The sequence below is a fragment of the Dermacentor albipictus genome, chromosome 5 (genome assembly GCF_038994185.2).
Source record: "Dermacentor albipictus isolate Rhodes 1998 colony chromosome 5, USDA_Dalb.pri_finalv2, whole genome shotgun sequence".
Classification (NCBI taxonomy): Eukaryota; Metazoa; Arthropoda; class Arachnida; order Ixodida; family Ixodidae; genus Dermacentor; species Dermacentor albipictus.
In genome coordinates, this window is record NC_091825.1 from 83,042,695 (window position 1) to 83,048,694 (window position 6,000).

The window sequence follows — 6,000 nt, forward strand, 5'->3', positions numbered from 1 at the left end:
CCCTTCCTAGGCTAAGTCATGAATAAATCAGGAGTCCTTCCTGATTCATAGTAAACAGCTTCCATTGCAATTTTTCCGCAGCCTGTTGAAAAGAAGGCAATTCGCAGGCTTTTTGGCCTGTATGCCTTCTATAGGCGCTTTGTCAAGAACTTCTCTCGCATCGCCGAAATTCTGACTCTTCTCACAAAATGCGACGTCGAATTTAAGTGGGAAACACTGCAAGTCGAGGTATTTGAAGAATTAAAATTGGGAACACGCTTAAGCTTCGTTTTTATGAGGGGAACGCGATAGCATTCAAAGAACCCTGGCTGCTTTTCATGCTTCCCAGCAACTACAGCTTATGTAACCGCAACGTCTGCCGGGAAATGCTGGCGACGAACGCTGTGCACGAAAGCAAGCTTTCTGGTAAAAACGCCGCCTCTTGGGTCGATTTCCTGTTAGTGTTTTGCACTTTTAGTAATTCAGTATAAGAGCTAACGTAAAAAATGAGTGCTATCAGTTTTTGTTTTTCCATTACTTTTGTTTGTTGGACCCCTTTCTCAATATTCCGAAGGATAGCTTTGTAATGAATGAAAGACAATGTATGAGCAACTTTTATGGTAGAAGAGTCATTGGGTATTCGTGGTTCCAAATTTGGCTCAACACTCTTTTCGAAGAAAGGACGTCCGACGCTGGGATATTCTGCGATGCCTTCAGATTAAAACTATGTCCATAGAGAAAGAAATTACGCAAAAGTAGAGACTGCTATAGAGCCCTGCGGCCAAAATAACTGCAGGGCACCAAGCCGCCGGCGTGAATACCTGAACGACACTTCCTGTTTCGGTTTTGGGCGTGCGTGTTTTGAACTCTAGCTGGTACGCGTTCCGCCGGCTGTGCTGATGGACGCGTTTTTTATTTCTTTTTTCTTCTACAGCTCAACCGCGCTTTCTTTTCGTGCGAAATCGTTCTACTATTAAATAAAAATGATTGCGAATGATCTTTACAAGCCTCCATCGAGTATGTGCCACGTTCAGTTTCATAAAGACGCAAGACGCCTTGTGAAATGAGGAAATGTTTATTTTATTGTATAGAAATGCTCGTTGCGGGCTTTTTGTGCCTTCATCCAACGTTGTGGCGCCAGGTAAGCAGCAGTAGTTCCCGTACGAAGGTCCACCGGACGACGTCAGCTGAAAAGTAAATTACAAGCATGTGTCACTTTGGTATTAACACACACGAATAATGCGCGTAAAGGCGAAAGGTGCGAAAGTGGTGAATTGGCGGCATTACAAAAAAAAAAGCAGTTCACGTTTAGAGGCACGGCGTAAAGAATACCCGCCTCATCCCAAACGATACCGTACATATACCACTAAAATATCCTACTTCCAAGCATTCCCCTCTTCCCGCGACTTACTTCCTGCACTTTAGGAGTACGAATAGACAGGTTACTGTGCGTTTCCAAAAGACCTTGGCTGCAATGGACGCGATGGTGCGGTACGACTACACAGAGGTGACCACAACACAGGCCTTCCACCAGACCATGCTGGATGCTCGCAGCCTGTTTTCAGTCGTTCAGAAGACGAGATTCTCGAGTTACAAGTTCCTGGAGTTTGAACTCCTTGGCGTTAACGTTTTCGCGTTCCGCCGGCGCAAGCGACACCCGCCCATGTTATCACTCTCGGCAATTGCTCGTTGCGTTTTCGACAAGCGTGAGTACCGAAAGAAGGTTTAGGTTGTTGCGTGGTCATAAATCTTTTCACAAACTTGTCGCAGTAGGATGCAGTACACACCAAACTAATTTTGTCACCATGGCCGAGTTGCTTTTCGCTGCGTCATCACAGGTGCGGCGAGTATGCCTCACAATTATCCCAATATGTAACGAAATTAGTAACAATCATGTTGGCTGTCAGAGAAAGCGTCATGAACTTGTCCCAGTAAGAATCAGTACACGAGAAGAAACTGTGGCACACAGCGGAGCTGCTTTTCAGCAACTGCGTTACAAGGCCAGTCGCGGTGAGCGTGCCTCATAAGTAACAAAAAAGCATCAAAATTAATTTTCAACAACGCTGGGCGTCAGAGAAAATGCCGCAAACTTGTCAGTGCATTAAAGCGCGAACTTTAACTGCGTACTGTATGGCCAAGCTGCTTTTCGCTAACCGAGTCACTAGGCCAGGCGCGGCCACTGCGCTTGGAAAGTACCCGAAAAAGTAACGAAATTAGTTACAAAAATATTTGAAGTTAGAGAAAGCGCCAAAACTTGTCCCAGTAAGGTTCAGTGCACGCGAAACTGAGTCACAGCACCGTGTGCGACCAGCGTGCCCAAAAACTACCGAAATAAGTTAAAATAATGTTGGGCTGATAAAAAGTGTCGAAAACATCTTCTAGTACGAGTAATTAGTTCAACGTAAGTGTGCCACGACGGCCGACCAATTTTTCGCTAACAGCGTCACAAGTCTAGGTTCCGTGCAGTAAGCCCTATTGCTCGAAATGCGTCGCAGATTTTCGAACAATATTTCTCACCTTGCCGCAGCGCAATAGTACAGTGCTACCATGTCGAATTGCAGAAAGAACGCAAGAATTCGCCGGGAACCCAACAAACCAGGCTAAATCCAAGAATAGAAAAAAAGGCGGACAGGTCGCCGAACAGGCCAACGCTGAGATGCGCAGCCGGTCTCGCTTGGTTCGGCGGGGCGCCTGAAGAAATGACGCATGCATCTGGCCTGTCATTCGCCTGTCGCTAGCCAACTGAAGTCTGCCCAAAGGATCACGAAGCGTACAAAGCCGCATGACATTCACTCCCTCAGAGTCTTCCTTCGACTCGCTGGCCACTTCAGGAGCTTCTTTAAAGTTTTCGCCAAGATAACCAACTGCTTGACGGAGCTCCCAAAGAAAGATGTACTTTTGTCTGGACCGAAGAATGCAAAAAGACTTATGAAGAGCTAGTACAACGTATATCCTTGGACCTTGATCAGAACCTGCCGTATTATAATTGATCATTTGAGATGAACACGGACTCATCAAATTGTGTACAGGGATAGTTCTCTACCAAAGAAATTTGAAATGTTGTCCCCTGAGCAACTGCGAGATACAGGGCGCTACTCCCATACATTCAATCCTACTCAGCTGAATTATTCGACAACGGAGAAAGAAGCGCTACTCATTTTAATGACTATAGCGTTACTTCCGTTCATACATCGATGGAAGGAAGTTCAAATTGTACACTGATCACTAAGTACTGACCCATCTTTTACCTATGTCAGAGCGCAGAGGGAAGCTGCCCCGTTGGGTCAATGAACTTCAGCAATACAACTTTGGGGTCTTTCAACATGCAGGCAGTCGTATTACAGATGCAGATGTCCTGTCTCGATTGGCAGTTGAGGCGCCATATGGAATGGTCAACTTGAGAAAAAAATAGGAAGGGCATGAGTCCCTGCAGTTCGAGGATGGAAGGTTCGCTGTACTAGAGGCGCTGATGCCAAACGTACTTCAGTTATATCATGACAGCGCTAAATATGGTGGTCATGATGGCTTTTCGTGGACGTATAACAAACTTCTTCAGAGGGCCACATGGAAAAATATGAAAAAAAGATGTCGAAGACCACGTCAAGCCATGACACTTGTGCCAAATTAACAAGACCAAGTACCATTCGCAACCCAATGAACTACCTTTGCCATATCATTTCTATACACCCTTTGAAATTCTACACGCAGACTATACATAACTGAAGAAGAACATTCCTGCAGTTCACAAGACGCAATATTTTCTGGTTGCAATAGATCACTGCACAATAATGGCAGCAGTGCGCTTTGGAAAAGAAGATGCGAGCAGCGTTATGACCCCACTTGATCACACAATGTTTCCACAGCTAAAAATTGTGATATCAGACAACGTACCCACATTCCTAAGCAAGAAACTTTAGCCGTGGACGGATAGCCGGGGTGTTACGCTATGATGTTGTGCTCCATATCAGGCACAGGCAAATGGAATGGCCGAGAGAGTGATCCATGCACTAAGCTGTTCATCTCCATGTACCCAAAATTTAATGGATGTTGGAAATGCGGTCTAGAAAGGGCTGGGGCTCACCGCGATAGCACGCACACTACTAGGCTTGATTGTAGCCATCATTTTGCTTGTTATGACAAAGTACGCCACTGCCAGCTGACCCAACTCAAAATTGAAGATAAAATACGCCTGTTTGAGTGCCGTAAAAGCAACGAGGAGAAAACCAGACATCGAAAAGCAATGAAGTCGCAATTTGACAAGCGACACCAAGGAAACCAGGTTTATGTTTCACTGAACGACCTTTTGCTTGCACGGAAGGGGTTACCCGGTAGTCATACAGGAGCACTTGGCCCTCTCAGAGTCGTGCAAACATCGGCACAACAGGGTTTCCTTAAGACTCGATAACAGACAGCTAGAGTTTCCGGCCGTAAGCAGTGTTCTCCGCTATCACCCCTGAAGGGGTGAACAAGAAAACCTGGAGGAGTGTAAGGTTGAAGAGAAAGATGACGGGAGAAGGTGGTCTTGAGAAGTCGAGGAAGAAGAAAGGAAAATAAACAGTAATGACGACCATATGACTAGCTGTTCTTCGTGTCGTTACAACTCCTCCATAGTAGGTGGGTTCCATCAAAGATACTCTTGATAATCAGTAGTTATGAGCTCACCAGTGCTGCAGAAATTTGATAGCTGATAGCTTATGGCGCTAGCGTTATCTATACGTAAAGTCTAGAAATGGCGTAAGGATACCCGAGCCGCAAGACAGAGGGATGCCCATCCGTGCCTGCCCTTCTGACAACAGCAGGCCCAAGAGGTGCAGAAAGCGATCACGATTGCAAGTTCCGACTGTGGTACCCCAGCAGCTGTATCATAATTAGAGCATGTAATATTTGCAATGCGTGAATAAATGTTATTTCTGTACTCCAGTGCCCATATACCCTCAGCCACATGCACCAGACCTTTCACGTACCCCACCACGGCTGCGTCCCAGATACAGCCTACTCTTCTATGTTTATTTGATGCTACGTGAATGTACCAGCTACTTTATTGAAGGTCCTCGAGCAGAGTATTGTGATTTCGTTGCTGATTGGGCAGACTATTCTATTGTTATTGGTTTTCATGTTGCAAACGTTACACTGCAGAGCGTGTTGCAGCTGCGAAATAACACAAAGCTATGACTATTCTTTTTTTGTCGGTCCCATTACACAGATGGTTGCTCCATCAAATGCAGTTTTGATGGCCTATGATGTACGGCACTCAAGGTAAACGGAAATGAACGGCAGAAATGAACACATCAGCGCATCGAAAAACAAAGTAACCTTTAAACATAGCTCAGGAAATGAACACTCATTCCAGAAAGCACGTGTTTGACCTGCCCATAAGAAAATGTGTCAATCACGTTGCTACATCAGCGGACTCGAAAAACAAGTTCCTTTGAACGATATCAAACTTGCGCCAGCCTCGTGTTTAGAGCTAGCTAGGTGTACAGAAATGGGGTACCTACAACGACGCATACACGCACACGTAGGCTGTCACTGAGTTAAAACCCAAACAAACCTCGGAATGCGAGGCGTGCTTGCCTATCTCTTTCCCGTCACCCTCGAGTACTCGAGTTGCGGCTGTAAACAAATGCAAAAGCTCTGTAACCCCGTTGAAGTATTCTGCAGGTGCTGTAAGTGCTCTCTTAATGTGTTTGGTATTCCTCAGAAACTAACCATCATTTTATGTGACAGTAACCAATTTAGTGGGCCGATGCTAAGATAGTGCATTCGAAGACTGCGGCAGAAAATTACGGCAGAATTCCTCTTACGATGATCGTCGATGGCTATGGGATTAGCAATCGAGCAAAGTAGCGACACATCATATCCATGAACTTGCATTTATTTATTATATGTAGCAGTCATGCTGAAACTTCCGTTGCTGCAGCTATATGCGAGAAGATCCGGTATCGTCCAACTTTGCTATTCAACTCGCTTGCCAAGGTCGCCCATGAGCATGACGACATGACCATGAATGCGCGGCGACGA